The sequence below is a fragment of the Calliopsis andreniformis genome, unplaced genomic scaffold (genome assembly GCF_051401765.1).
Source record: "Calliopsis andreniformis isolate RMS-2024a unplaced genomic scaffold, iyCalAndr_principal scaffold0002, whole genome shotgun sequence".
Taxonomy (NCBI): Eukaryota; Metazoa; Arthropoda; class Insecta; order Hymenoptera; family Andrenidae; genus Calliopsis; species Calliopsis andreniformis.
The window spans coordinates 21,155,784-21,172,066 of NW_027480423.1; positions in this window are offsets into that span (position 1 = coordinate 21,155,784).

The window sequence follows — 16,283 nt, forward strand, 5'->3', positions numbered from 1 at the left end:
GGGAGTTGCTCCACCAGATCGAATAGTTAGGGCCTTAGAAGTCAACGCCCGAAGCATAAAATACAAAATATATAGAACAGTTTTTCCATCGTATAAAACGAATAATTGCTACCAGTGTGAAAGTTATGGTCATTTCTACTTTCCAGGCAACCTAGGCGTCACCCTAGGGCGTTGTTCCACCAGATGGAATAGTTAGGGCCTAAGAAGTCAACGCCGGAAGCATAAAACACGATATAAACACGGCAGCTTTTCCATCGTATAAAACGAATAATTGCAACCAGTGTGATAGTTATGCTCATTTCTACGTTCCGGGCAACCTAAGCTTCACCCTAGGGCGTTGCTCCAACAGATTGAATAGTTAGGGCCTTAAAAGTCAATGCCCGAAGCATAAAATGCAATAAAAATACAACAGCTTTTCCATCGTATAAAACGAATAATTGCAACCAGTGTGAAAGTAATGGTCATTTCTACGTTCCGAGCAACCTAGGCGTCACTCTAGGGCGTTGCTCCGCCAGATCGAATAGCTAGGGTCTTAGAATTCATCGCTAAAAGCATAAAATAGAATTAAAATACAACAGTTTTTCCATTGTATAGCAGGAATAATTGCAGCCAGTGTGAAAGGAATGGTCATTTCTACGTTCCGGGCAACGTAGGTTTCACTCTAGGGCGTTGATCCACCAGAGGGAATAGTTAGGGCCTAAGAAGTCAACGCCAGAAGCATAAAATACAATATAAATACAACAGCTTTTCAATCGTATAAAACGAATAATTGCAACCAGTGTGGAAGTTATGGACATTTCTGCATTCCGGCCAACCTAGGCTTCACCCTAGGGCGTTGCTCCACCAGATCGAATAGTTAGGGCCTTAGAAGTCAACGCCAGAAGCATAAAATACAATAAAGATGCAACAGTTTTACCATCGTTTTACAGGAATAACTGCAACCAGTGATAATGTACTGGTCATTTCTACGTTCCGGATAACCTAGGCTTCACTCTAGGGCGTTCTTCCACCAGAGCGAACAGTTAGGGCCTAAGAAGTCAACGCCAGAAGTATAAACTACAATGTAAATATAACAGTTTTTCCATCGTATAAATCGAATGATAGCAGCCAGTGTGAAAGTTATGGTCATTTCTACGTTCCGGGCAACCTAGGCTTCACTCTAGGGCGTTGCTCCACCAGATCGACTAGTTAGGGCCTTAGAAGTCAACGCCCGGAGCATAAAATACATAATAAATAAAACAGTTTTTCCATCGTATAAAACGAATAATTGCTACCAGTGTGAAAGTTATGGTCATTTCTACGTTCCGCGCAACCTGGGCTTTACCCTAGGGCGTTGTTCCACGAGATGGAATAGCTAGGGACTTAGAATTCAACGCCATAAGAATAAAATACAATATAAGTACAACAGTTTTTCCATCGTATAAAATGAATAATTGCAACCAGTGTGAAAGTTATGGTCATTTCTACATTCCGCGGAACCTAGGCTTCACCCTAGGGCGTTGTTCCACCAGATCGAATTGTTAGGGCCTAAGAAGTCAACTCCAGAAGCATAAAATACAATATAAATGTAACAGTTTTTCCATCGTATAAAACGAATAATTGCTACCAGTATGGAAGTGATGGTCATTTCTACGTTCCGGGCAACCTAGGCCTCACTCTAGGGCGTTGTTCCACGAGATTGAATAGTTAGGGCCTAAGAAATCAACGCCAGAAGCATAAAATTCAATATAAATATAACAGTTTTTCCATCATATAAAACGAATAATTTCAACGAGTGTGAATGTTATGGTCATTTCTACATTCCGAGCAACCTAGGCTTCACTCTAGGGCGTTGATCCACCAGATAGAATGGTCAGGGCCTTATAAGTCAGCGCCAGAAGCATAAAATTCAATAAAGATGCAACTGTTTTTCCATCGTATAGCAGGAATAACTGCAAACAGTGTGAAAGTACTGGTCATTTCTACGTTCCGGGTAACCTAGGCTTCACTCTACGGCGTCGTTCCACCAGATCGAACAGCTAGGGCCTAGGAAGGCAACGCCAGAAGCATAAAATACAATATAAATGTATCAGCTTTTCCATCGTATTAAACGAATAATTACAACCAGTATGAAAGCTAGGGTCATTTCTACTTTACGGGCAACATACGCTACACCCTAGGGCGTTGCTCTTACAGATTGAATAGTTAGCGACTTAGCAGTCAACGCCCGAAGCATAAAATACAATATAAATATAACAGTTTTTCCATCGTATAGAACGAATAATAGCAACCAGTGTGAAAGTTAACGACATTTCTACTTTCCGGACAACCTCGGCTTCACACTTGGGCGTTGCTCCAGCAGATTGAATAGTTAGGGCCTAAGAAATCAACGCCAGAAGCATAAAATTCAATATAAATATAACAGTTTTTCCATCGTATAAAACGAATAATTTCAACCAGTGTGAATGTTATGGTCATTTCTACATTCCGAGCAACCTAGGCTTCACTCTAGGGCGTTGATCCACCAGATAGAACAGTTAGGGACTTAGAAGTCAGCGCCAGAAGCATAAAATTCAATAAAGATGCAACTGTTTTTCCATCGTATAGCAGGAATAACTGCAAACAGTGTGAAAGTACTGGTCATTTCTACGTTCCGGGTAACCTAGGCTTCACTCTACGGAGTTGTTCCACCGGATCGAACAGTTAGTGCCTAAGAAGGCAACGCCAGAAGCATAAAATACAATATAAATGTAACAGTTTTTCCATCGTATAAAACGAATAATAGCAACCAGTGTGAAAGTTATGGTCATTTCTACGTTCCGGGCAACCTAGGCTTCACTCCAGGACGTTGTTCCACCAGATCGAACAGTTAGGCCCTAAGAAGTGAACGCCAGCTGCATAAAATACAATATAAATACAACAGTTCTTCCATCATATAAAACGAATAATTGCAACCAGTATGAAAGTTATGGTCATTTCTACGTTCCGGCCAACCTAGGCTTCACTCTATGGCGTTCTTCCACCACATCGAATAGCTACTGCCTCAGAAGTCAACGCCTGAAGCATAAAATACAATAAAAATACAACAGTCTTTCCATCCTATAACAGGAATGATTGCAACCAGTTTGAAAGTCATGGTCATTTCTACGTTCCGGGCAACCTAGGCTTCACTCTAGGGCGTTGCTCCACCAGATCGAATAGTCAGTGCCTTAGAAGTCAACGCCAGATGCATAAAATACAATATAAACACAACAGTTTTTCCATCGTATAAAACGGATAATAGCTACCAGTATGGAAGTGATGGTCATATCTACGTTCCGGGCAACCTAGGCCTCACTCTAGGGCGTTGTTCCACCAGATTGAATAGTTAGGGCCTAAGAAATCAACGCCAGAAGCATAAAATTCAATATAAATATAACAGTTTTTCCATCATATAAAACGAATAATTTCAACCAGTGTGAATGTTATGGTCATTTCTACATTCCGAGCAACCTAGGCTTCACTCTAGGGCGTTGATCCACCAGATAGAATAGTCAGGGCCTTATAAGTCAGCGCCAGAAGCATAAAATTCAATAAAGATGCAACTGTTTTTCCATCGTATAGCAGGAATAACTGCAAACAGTGTGAAAGTACTGGCCATTTCTACGTTCCGGGTATCCTAGGCTTCACTCTACGGCGTCGTTCCACCAGATCGAACAGTTAGGGCCTAAGAAGGCAACGCCAGAAGCATAAAATACAATATAAATATATCAGCTTTTCCATCGTATTAATCGAATAATTTCAACCAGTATGAAAGCTAGGGTCATTTCTACTTTACGGGCAACCTAGGCTACACCCTAGGGCGTTGCTCTTACAGATTGAATAGTTAGGGACTTAGCAGTCAGCGCCCGAAGCATAAAATACAATATAAATACAACAGTTTTTCCATCATATAACAGGAATAATTGCAACCAGTTCGAAAGTGATGGTCACTTCTACGTTCCGGGCAACCTAGGTTTCACTCCAGAGCGTTGCTCCACCAGATCGAATAGTTAGTGCCTTAGAAGTCAACGCCAGAAGCATAAAATACAATATAAATACAACAGTTTTTCCATCGTATAAAACGAATAATTGTAACCAGTATGAAAGTTATGGTCATTTCTACGTTCCGGGCAACCTAGGCTTCACTCTATGGCGTTCTTCCACTACATCGAATAGCAACGGCCTCAGAAGACAACGCCTGAAGCATAAAATACAATAAAAATACAACATTCTTTCCGTCCTATAACAGGAACAATTGCAACCCGTGTGAAAGTTATGGTCACTTGTACGTTCCAGGCCACCTGGGCTTCACTCTAGGGCGTTGTTCCACCAGATCGAATTGTTAGGGCCTAAGAAGTCAACGCCACAAGCATAAGATACAATATAAATATAACAGTTTTTCCATCGTATAGAACGAATAATAGCAACCAGTGTGAAAGTTATGGTCACTTCTACGTTCCGGGCAACCTAGGCTTCACTCTATGTCGTTGCTCCACCAGATCAAACAGCTAGGGCCTTAGAAGTCAACGCCCGAAGCATAAAATACAATATAAATATAACAGTTTTTCCATCGTATAGAACGAATAATAGCAACCAGTGTGAAAGTTAACGACATTTCTACTTTCCGGGCAACCTAGGCTTCACCCTTGGGCGTTGCTCCAGCAGACTGAATAGTTAGGGCCTAAGAAATCAACGCCAGAAGCATAAAATTCAATATAAATATAACAGTTATTCCATCGTATAAAACGAATAATTTCAACCAGTGTGAATGTTATGGTCATTTCTACATTCCGAGCAACTCAGGCTTCACTCTAGGGCGTTGATCCACCAGATAGAATAGTTAGGGACTTAGAAGTCAGCGCCAGAAGCATAAAATTCAATAAAGATGCAACTGTTTTTCCATCGTATAGCAGGAATAACTGCAAACAGTGTGAAAGTACTGGTCATTTCTACGTTCCGGGTAACCTAGGCTTCACTTTACGGCGTTGTTCCACCGGATCGAACAGTTAGGGCCTAAGAAGGCAACGCCAGAAGCATAAAATAGAATATAAATATAACAGTTTTTCCATCGTATAGAACGAATAATAGCAACCAGTGTGAAAGTTATGGTCATTTCTACGTTCCGGGCAACCTAGGCTTCACTCCAGGACGTTGTTCCACCAGATCGAATAGTTAGGCCCTAAGAAGTGAACGCCAGCTGCATAAAATACAATATAAATACAACAGTTTTTCCATTATATAAAACGAATAAGTGCAACCAGTATGAAAGTTATGGTCATTTCTACGTTCCGGCCAACCTAGGCTTCACTCTATGGCGTTCTTCCACCACATCGAATAGCTACTGCCTCAGAAGTTAACGCCTGAAGCATAAAATACAATAAAAATACAACAGTCTTTCCATCCTATAACAGGAATAATTGCAACACGTGTGAAAGTGATGGTCATTTGTACGTTCCAGGCAACCTAGGCTTCACTCTAGGGCGTTGTTCCACCAGATCGAATTGTTAGGGTCTAAGAAGTCAACGCCAGAAGCATAAGCTACAATATAAATATAACAGTTTTTCCATCGTATAGAACGAGTAATAGCATCCAGTGTGAAAGTTATGGTCATTTCTACGTTCCGGGCAACCTCGGCTTCACTCTAGGGCGTTGCTCCACCAGATCAAACAGTTAGTTCCTTAGAAGTCTACGCCCGAAGCATAAAATACAAAATAAATAGAACAGTTTCTCCATCGTATAAAACGAATAATAGCAACCAGTGTGAAAGTTATGATCATTTCTACGTTCCGGCAACCTAGGCTTTATCCCAGGGCGTTGTTCCACCAGATCGAATAGTTAGGGGCTAAGAAGTGAACGCCAGCAGCATAAAATACAATATAAATACAATAGTTCTTCCATCATATAAAACGAATAATTGCAACCAGTATGAAGGTTATGGTCGTTTCTACGTTCCGGGCAACCTAGGCTTCACTCTATGGCGTTCTTCCACCACATCGAATAGCTACGGCCTTAGAAGCCTACGCCTGACGCATAAAATACAATAAAAATACAACAGCCTTTTCATCGTATAACAGGAATAATTGCAACAAGCGTGAAAGTAATGACCATTTCGGCGTTTCGGGCATCCTAGACTTAACTCTGAGGCATTGCTCCACCAGATCGTATAGTTAGGGCCGTAGAAGTCAACGCCCGAACCATAAAGTGCAAAAAAAATACAACAGCTTTACCATCATATAACAGGAATAATTGCAACCAGTTTGAAAGTGATGGCCAATTCTACGTTCCGGGCAACTTAGGCTTCACTCTATTGCGTTGCTCAACCAGATCGAAAAGTTAGTGCCTTAGAAGTCAACGCCAGAAGCATAAAATACAATATAAATACAACAGTTTTTCCATCGTATAAAACGAATAATTGCAACCAGTATGAAAGTTATGGTCATTTCTACTTTCCGGGCAACCTAGGCTTCACCCTAGCGCGTTGTTCCACCAGATCGAATAGTTAGGGCATAGGAAATCAACGCCAGAAGCATAAAATACAATATAAATATAACAGTTTTTCCATCGTATAAAACGAATAATTGCTACCGGTGTGAAAGTTATGGTCATTTCTACGTTCCAGGCAACCTAGGCTTCACTCTAGGGCGTTGTTACACCAGATCGAATTGTTAGGGCCTAAGAAGTCAACTCCAGAAGCATAAGATACAATCTTAATATAACAGTTTTTCCATCGTATAGAACGAATAATAGCAACCAGTGTGAAAGTTATGGTCATTTCTACGTTCCGGTCAACCTAGGCTTCACTATAGGGCGTTATTCCACCAGATCGAATAGTTAGGGCCTAAGAAGTGAACGCCAGAAGCATAAAATACAATATAAATACAACAGTTTTTCCATCATACAAAACGAATAATTGCAACCAGTATAAAAGCTAGGGTCATTTCTACTTTACGGGCAACCTAGGCTACACCCTAGGGCGTTGCTCTTACAGATTGAATAGTTAGGGCCTTAGAAGTTAATGCCCGAAGCATAAAATGAAATAAAAATACAACAGTTTTTCCATCGTATAAAAGGATTAATTGCAACCAGTTTGAAAGTGATGGTCATTTCTACGTCCTGGGCAACCTAGGCTTCACTCTAGGGCGTTGCTCCACCAGATCGAATAGTTAGGGCCTTAGAAATCAACGCCAGAAGCATAAAATACAATATAAGTACAACAGTTTTTCCATCGTATAAAATGAATAATTGCAAACATTGCGAAAGTAATGGTCATTCCACGTTCCGGGCAACCTAGGCGTCACTCTAGTGCGTTGCTCCACCACATCTAATAGCTACGGCCTTAGACGTCAACGACAGAAGCATGTAATACAATATAGATGCAACAGCTTTTCCATCGTATTAAACGAATAATTGCAACCAGTTTGAAAGTGATGGTCATTTCTACGTTCCGGGCAACCTAGGCTTCACTCTAGGGCGTTGCTCCACCAGATCGAATAGTTAGAGCTTTAGAAGTCAACGACCGAAGCTTAAAATGCAATAAAAATACTACAGCGTTTCCATCCTATAACAGGAATAATTGCAACAGTTTGAAAGTGATGGCCAATTCTACGTTCCGCGCAACCTAGGCTTCACTCCAGGGCGTCGCTCCGCCAGATCGAATAGTTACGGCCTAAGAAGTCAACGCCAGAAGCATAAAATACGATATAAATTCAACAGCTTTTCCATCGTATAAAACGAACAATTGCAACCAGTGTGAAAGTTATGGCCATTTCTACGTTCCGGGCAACCTAGGCTTCACCCCAGGTCGTTGTTCCACCAGATCGAATAGTTAGGGCCTAAGAAGTGAACGCCAGATGCATAAAATACAATATAAACACAACAGTTATTCCATCGTATAAAACGAATAATTGCTACCAGTATGGAAGTGATGGTCATTTCTACGTTCCGGGCAACCTAGGCCTTACTCTATGGCGTTCTTCCACCGCATCGAATAGCTACTGCCTCAGAAGTCAACGCCTGAAGCATAAAATACAATAAAAATACAACAGTCTTTCCATCCTATAACAGGAATAATTGCAACACGTGTGAAAGTGATGGTCATTTGTACGTTCCAGGCAACCTAGGCTTCACTCTAGGGCGTTGTTCCACCAGATCGAATTGTTAGGGCCTAAGAAGTCAACGCCAGAAGCATAAGATACAATATTAATATAACAGTTTTTCCATCGTATAGAACGGATAATAGCATCCAGTGTGAAAGTTATGATCATTTCTACGTTCAGGCAACCTAGGCTTCACCCCAGGGCGTTGTTCCACCAGATCGAATAGTTAGGGGCTAAGAAGTGAACGCCAGCAGCATAAAATACAATATAAATACAATAGTTCTTCCATCATATAAAACGAATAATTGCAACCAGTATGAAGGTTATTGTCGTTTCTACGTTCCGCGCAACCTAGGCTTCACTCTATGGCGTTCTTCCACCACATCGAATAGCTACGGCCCTAGAAGCCTACGCCTGAAGCATAAAATACAATAAAAATACAACAGCCTTTTCATCGTATAACAGGAATAATTGCAACAAGCGTGAAAGTAATGACCATTTCGGCGTTTCGGGCATCCTAGACTTAACTCTGAGGCATTGCTCCACCAGATCGTATAGTTAGGGCCGTAGAAGTCAACGCCCGAACCATAAAATGCAAAAAAAATACAACAGTGTTACCATCATATAACAGGAATAATTGCAACCAGTTTGAATGTGATGGCCAATTCTACGTTCCGGGCACCTTAGGCTTCACTCTATTGCGTTGCTCAACCAGATCGAAAAGTTAGTGCCTTAGAAGTCAACGCCAGAAGCATAAAATACAATATAAATACAACAGTTTTTCCATCGTATAAAACGAATAATTGCAACCAGTATGAAAGTTATGGTCATTTCTACTTTCCGGGCAACCTAGGCTTCACCCTAGGGCGTTGCTCAAACAGATGGAATAGTTAGGGCCTTAGAAGTCAACGGCCGAAGCATAAAATACAAAATAAATAGAACTGTTTTTCCATCGTATAAAACGAATAATTGCTACCGGTGTGAAAGTTATTTCCATTTCTACGTTCCGGGCAACCTAGGCTTGACTCTAGGGCGTTGTTCCACCAGATCGAATTGTTAGGGCCTAAGAAGTCAACGCCAGAAGCATAAGATACAATATAAATATAACAGTTTTTCCATCGTATAGAACGGATAATAGCATCCAGTGTGAAAGTTATGGTCATTTCTACGTTCCGGGCATCCTCGGCTTCACTCTAGGGCGTTGCTCAAACAGATGGAATAGTTATGGCCTTAGAAGTCAACGGCCGAAGCATAAAATACAAAATAAATAGAACTGTTTTTCCATCGTATAAAACGAATAATTGCTACCGGTGTGAAAGTTATTTCCATTTCTACGTTCCGGTCAACCTAGGCTTCACCATTGGGCGTTGTTTCACCAGATCGAATAGTTAGGGCCTAAGAAGTGGACGCCAGAAGCATAAAATACAATATAAATACAACAGTTTTTCCATCATACAAAACGAATAATTTCAACCAGTATGAAAGTTATGGTCATTTCTACGTTCCAGGCAACCTAGGCTTCACTCTAGGGCATTGTTCCACCAGATCGAATTGTTAGGGCCTAAGAAGTCAACTCCAGAAGCATAAGATACAATATAAATATAACAGTTTTTCCATCGTATAAAAGGATTAATTGCAACCAGTTTGAAAGTGATGGTCATTTCTACGTCCTGGGCAACCTAGGCTTCACTCTAGGGCGTTGCTCCTCCAGATCGAATAGTTAGGGCCTTAGAAATCAACGCCAGAAGAATAAAATACAATATAAGTACAACAGTTTTTCCTTCGTATAAAATGAATAATAGCAATCAGTGTGAAAGTTATGGTCATTTCTACGTTCCAGGCAACCTAGGCTTCACTCTAGGGCGTTGTTCCACCAGATCGAATTGTTAGGGCCTAAGAAGTCAACTCCAGAAGCATAAGATACAATATAAATATAACAGTTTTTCCATCGTATAGAACGAATAATAGCAATCAGTCTGAAATTTATGGTCATTTCTACGTTCCGGTCAACCTAGGCTTCACCATAGGGCGTTATTCCTCCAGATCGAATAGTTAGGGCCTAAGAAGTGAACTCCAGTAGCATAAAATGCAATATAAATACAACAGTTTTTCCATCATACAAAACGAATAATTGCAACCAGTATGAAAGCTAGGGTCATTTCTACTTTACGGGCAACCTAGGCTACACCCTAGGGCGTTGCTCTTACAGATTGAATAGTTAGGGCCTTAGAAGTTAATGCCCGAAGCATAAAATGCAATAAAAATACAACAGTTTTTCCATCGTATAAAAGGATTAATTGCAACCAGTTTGAAAGTGATGGTCATTTCTACGTCCTGGGCAACCTAGGCTTCACTCTAGGGCCTTGCTCCACCAGATCGAATAGTTAGGGCCTTAGAAATCAACGCCAGAAGCATAAAATACAATATAAGTACAACAGTTTTTCCATCGTATAAAATGAATAATTGCAAACATTGCGAAAGTAATGGTCATTCCACGTTCCGGGCAACCTAGGCGTCACTCTAGTGCGTTGCTCCACCACATCTAATAGCTACGGCCTTAGACGTCAACGATAGAAGCATGTAATACAGTAAAGATGCAACAGCTTTTCCATCGTATAAAACGAACAATTGCAACCAGTGTGAAAGTTATGGTGATTTCTACGTTCCGGGCAACCTAGGCTTCACCCCAGGTCGTTGTTCCACCAGATCGAATAGTTAGGGCCTAAGAAGTGAACGCCAGCAGCATAAAATACAATATAAATACAACAGTTCTTCCACCATATAAAACGAATAATTGCATCCAGTATGAAAGCTATGGTCATTTCTACGTTCCGGGCAACCCAGGCTTCACTCTATGGCGTTCTTTCACCACATCGAATAGCTACGGCCTCAGAAGTCAACGCCTGAAGCATAAAATACAATAAAAATACAACAGTCTTTCCATCCTATAACAGGAATGATTGCAACCAGTTTGAAAGTGATGGTCATTTCTACGTTCCGGGCAACCTAGGCTTCACCCTAGGGCGCTGCTCCACTAGAACGAATAGTTAGTGCCCTAGAAGTCAGCGCCAGAAGCATAAAATACAATATAAATAGAACAGTTTTTCCATCGTATAAAACGAATAATTGCAACAAGTATGAAAGTTGTGGTTATTTCTACTTTCCGGGCAACCTAGGCTTCACCCTCGGTCGTTGCTCCAACAGATTGAATAGTTAGGGCCTTAGAAGTCAACGCCCGAAGCACAATATACAAAATAAATAGAAGAGTTTTTCCATCGTATAAAACGAATAATTGCTACCGGTGTGAAAGTTATGGTCATTTCTACGTTCCGGGCAACCCAGGCTTCTCCCTAGGGCGTTGTTCCACCAGATGGAATGGTTAGGGCATAAGAAGTCAACGCCAGAAGCATAAAATACGGTATAAATACAACAGCTTTTCCATCGTATAAACAAATAATTGCAACCAGTATGAAAGGTATGGTCATTTCTACTTTCCAGGCAACCTAGGCTTCACCCTAGGGCGTTGCTCCAACAGATTGAATAGTTAGGGCCTTAGAAGTCAACGCCCGAAGCATAAAATACAAAATAAATAGAACAGTTTTTCCATCGCATAAAACTAATAATTGCAACCAGTGTGAAAGTGATGGGCATTTCTACGTTCCGGGCAACCTAGGCTTCACTCTAGGGCGTTGCTCCACCACATCGAATAGCTACGGCCTTAGAAGTCAACGCCAGAAGCATAAAATACAGTATAAATACAACAGTTTTTCCATTGTATAGCATGACTAATTGCAACCAGTGCGAAAGTAACGATCATTTCGACGTTTCGGGCATCCTAGACTTAACTCTGAGGCGTTGCTCCACCAGATCGAAGGGTTAGGGTCTGAGAAGTCAACACGGGAAGCATAAAATACAATATAAATACAACGGCTTTTCCATCGTAGAAAACGAATAATTGCAACCTGTGTGAAGGTTATGGTCATATCTACGTTCCGGGCAACCTAGGCTTCACTGTAAGGTGTTGCTCCACGAGATCGAATAGGTAGGGCCATAGAAGTCTACGCCCGAAGCGTAAAATGCAATATAAATACAACGGTTTTTCCATCGTATAAAAGGATTAATTGCAACCAGTTTGAAGGTGATGATCATTTCTACGTTCCGGGCAATCCAGGCTTCACTCTAGGGCGTTGCTCCACCAGATCGACCACTTAGGTCCTAAGAAGGCACCGCCAGAAGCATAAAATACAATATAAATATAACAGTTTTTCCATCGTATAAAACGAATAATTGCTACCAGTGTGAAAGTTATGTTCATTTCTACGTTCCGGGCAACCTAGGCTTCACTCTAGGGCGTTGCTCCACCAGATAGAATAGTTAGGGCCTTAGAAGTCAACGCCCGAAGCTTAAAATACAAAATAAATAGAACAGTTTTTCCATTGTATTAAACGAATAATTGCTACCAGTGTGAAAGTGATGGTCATTTCTACGTTCCCGGCGACCTAGGCTTCACTCTAGGGCGTTGTTCCACCAGATCGAATTGTTAGGGCCTAAGAAGTCAACTCCAGAAGCATAAGATACAATATGAAAATAACAGTTTTTCCATCGTATAGAACGAATAATAGCAACCAGTGTGAAAGATATGGTCATTTCTACGTTCCGGTCAACCTAGGCTTCACCATAGGGCGTTATTCCACCAGATCGAATAGTTAGGGCCTAAGAAGTCAACGCCAGAAGCATAAAATACGACATAAATACAACAGCTTTTCCATCGTATAAAACGAACAATTGCAACCAGTGTGAAAGTTATGGCCATTTCTACGTTCCGGGCAACCTAGGCTTCACCCCAGGTCGTTGTTGAACCAGATCGAATAGTTAGGGCCTAAGAAGTGAACGCCAGCAGCATAAAATACAATATAAATACAACTGTTCTTCCATCATATAAAACGAATAATTGCAACCAGTATGAAAGCTATGGTCATTTCTACGTTCCGGGCATCCCAGGCTTCACTCTATGGCGTTCTTCCACCACATCGAATAGCTACGGCCTCAGCAGTCAACGCCTGAAGCATAAAATACAATAAAAATACACCAGACTTTCCATCCTATAACAGGAATGATTGCAACCAGTTTGGAAGTGATGGTCATTTCTACGTTCCGGGCAACCTAGGCTTCACTCCAGGGCGTTGCTCCACCAGATCGAATAGTTAGTGCCTTAGAAGTCAACGCCAGATGCATAAAATACAATCTAATACAACAGTTTTTCCATCGTATAAAACGAATAATTGCTACCAGTATGGAAGTGATGGTCATTTCTACGTTCCGGGCAACCTAGGCCTCACTTTAGGGCGTTGATCCAGCAGATAGAATAGTTAGGGACTTAGAAGTCAGCGCCTGAAGCATAAAATTCAATAAAGATGCAACTGTTTTTCCATCGTATAGCAGGAATAACTGCAAACAGTGTGAAGGTACTGGTCATTTCTACGTTCCGGGTAACCTAGGCTTCACTCTACGGCGTTGTTCCACCAGATCGAACAGTTACGGCCTAAGAAGGCAACGCCAGAAGCATAAAATACAATATAAATATAACAGTTTTTCCATCGTATAAAACGAATAATAGCAACCCGTGTGAAAGTTATGGTCATTTCTACGTTCCGGGCAACCTAGGCTTCTCCCCAGGACGTTGTTCCACCAGATCGAATAGTTAGGCCCTAAGAAGTGAACGCCAGCTGCATAAAATACAATATAAATGCAACAGTTCTTCCATCATATAAAACGAATAATTGCAACCAGTATGAAAGTTATGGTCATTTCTACGTTCCGGGCAACCTAGGCTTCACTCTATGGCGTTCTTCCACCACATCGAATAGCTACTGCCTCAGAAGTCAACGCCTGGGGCATAAAATGCAATAAAAATACAACAGTCTTTCCATCCTATAACAGGAATAATTGCAACACGTGTGAAAGTGATGGTCATTCGTACGTTCCAGGCAACCTAGGCTTCACTCTAGGGCGTTGTTCCACCAGATCGAATTGTTAGGGCATAAGAAGTCAACGCCAGAAGCATAAGATACAATATAAATATAACAGTTTTTCCATCGTATAGAACGAATAATAGCATCCAGTGTGAAGGTACTGGTCATTTCTACGTTCCGGGTAACCTAGGCTTCACTCTACGGCGTTGTTACACAAGATCGAACAGTTAGGGCCTAAGAAGGCAACGCCAGAAGCATAAAATACAATATAAATATAACAGTTTTTCCATCGTATAAAACGAATAATAGCAACCAGTGTGAAAGTTATGGTCATGTCTGCGTTCCGGGCAACCTAGGCTTCACTCTAGGGCGTTGCTCCACCAGATCGAATAGTTGGGGCCTTAGAAGTCAACGCCCGAAGCTTAAAATGCAATAAAAATACAACAGCGTTTCCATCATATAACAGGAATAATTGCAAACAGTTTGAAAGTGATGGCCAATTCTACGTTCCGCGCAACCTAGGCTTCACTCTAGGGCGTTGCTCCACCAGATCGAATAGTTAGGGCCTTAGAAGTCAACGCCCGAAGCTTAAAATGCAATAAAAATACAACAGTCTTTCCATCCTATAACAGGAATGATTGCAACCAGTTTGAAAGTGATGGTCATTTCTACGTTCCGGGCAACCTAGGCTTCACTCTAGGGCGTTGCTCCACCAGATCGAATAGTTAGTGCCTTAGAAGTCAACGCCAGATGCATAAAATACAATATAAACACAACAGTTTTTCCATCGTATAAAACGAATAATTGCTAGCAGTATGGAAGTGATGGTCATTTCTACGTTCCGGGCAACCTAGGCCTCACTCTAGGGCGTTGTTCCACCAGATTGAATAGTTAGGGCCTAAGAAACCAACGCCAGAAGCATAAAATTCAATATAAATATAACAGTTTTTCCATCATTTAAAACGAATAATTTCACCCAGTGTGAATGTTATGGTCATTTCTACATTCCGAGCAACCTAGGCTTCACTCTAGGGCGTTGATCCACCAGATAGAATAGTTAGGGACTTAGAAATCAGCGCCAGAAGCATAAAATTCAATAAAGATGCAACAGCTTTTCCTACGTATAAAACGAATAATTGCAATCAGTGTGAAAGTTATTGTCATTTCTACTTTCCGGGCAACCTAGGCGTCACTCTAGTGCGTTGCTCCACCACATCTAATAGCTACGGTCTTAAACGTCAACGACAGAAGCATAAAATTCAATAAAGATGCAACAGCTTTTCCTACGTATAAAACGAATAATTGCAACCAGTGTGAAAGTTATTGTCATTTCTACTTTCCGGGCAACATAGGCTTCACCCTAGGGCGTTGCTCCAACAGATTGAATAGTTAGGACCTTAGAAGTCAATGCCCGAAGCATAAAATGCAATAAAAATACAACAGCTTTTCCATTGTATAAAACGTATAAATGCTACCTGTGTGAAAGTTATGGTCATTTAGACGTGCCGGGCAACCTAGGCTTCACACTAGGGCGTTGCTCCACCAGATCGAATAGTTAGGGCCTTAGAAGTCAACGCCTGAAGCATAAACTACAAAATAAATACAACAGTTTTTCCATTGTATAAAACGTATAAATGCTACCTGTGTGAAATTTATGGTCATTTCTACGTGCCGGGCAACCTAGGCTTCACACTAGGGCGTTGCTCCACCAGATCGAATAGTTAGGGCCTTAGAAGTCAACGCCAGAGGCATAAAATACAATAAAGATACAACAGTTTTTCCATCGTATAAAACGAATAATTGAAACCAGTGTAAAAGTAATGGTCATTTCTACGTTCCGGGCAACCTAGGCTTCACCCTAGGGCGCTGCTCCACTAGAACGAATAGTTAGTGCCCTAGAAGTCAGCGCCAGAAGCATAAAATACAATATAAATAGAACAGTTTTTCCATCGTATAAAACGAATAATTGCAACAAGTATGAAAGTTGTGGTTATTTCTACTTTCCGGGCAACCTAGGCTTCACCCTCGGTCGTTGCTCGAACAGATTGAATAGTTAGGGCCTTAGAAGTCAACGCCCGAAGCACAATATACAAAATAAATAGAACAGTTTTTCCATCGTATAAAACGAATAATTGCTACCGGTGTGAAAGTTATGGTCATTTCTACGTTCCGGGCAACCCAGGCTTCTCCCTAGGGCGTTGTTCCACCAGATGGA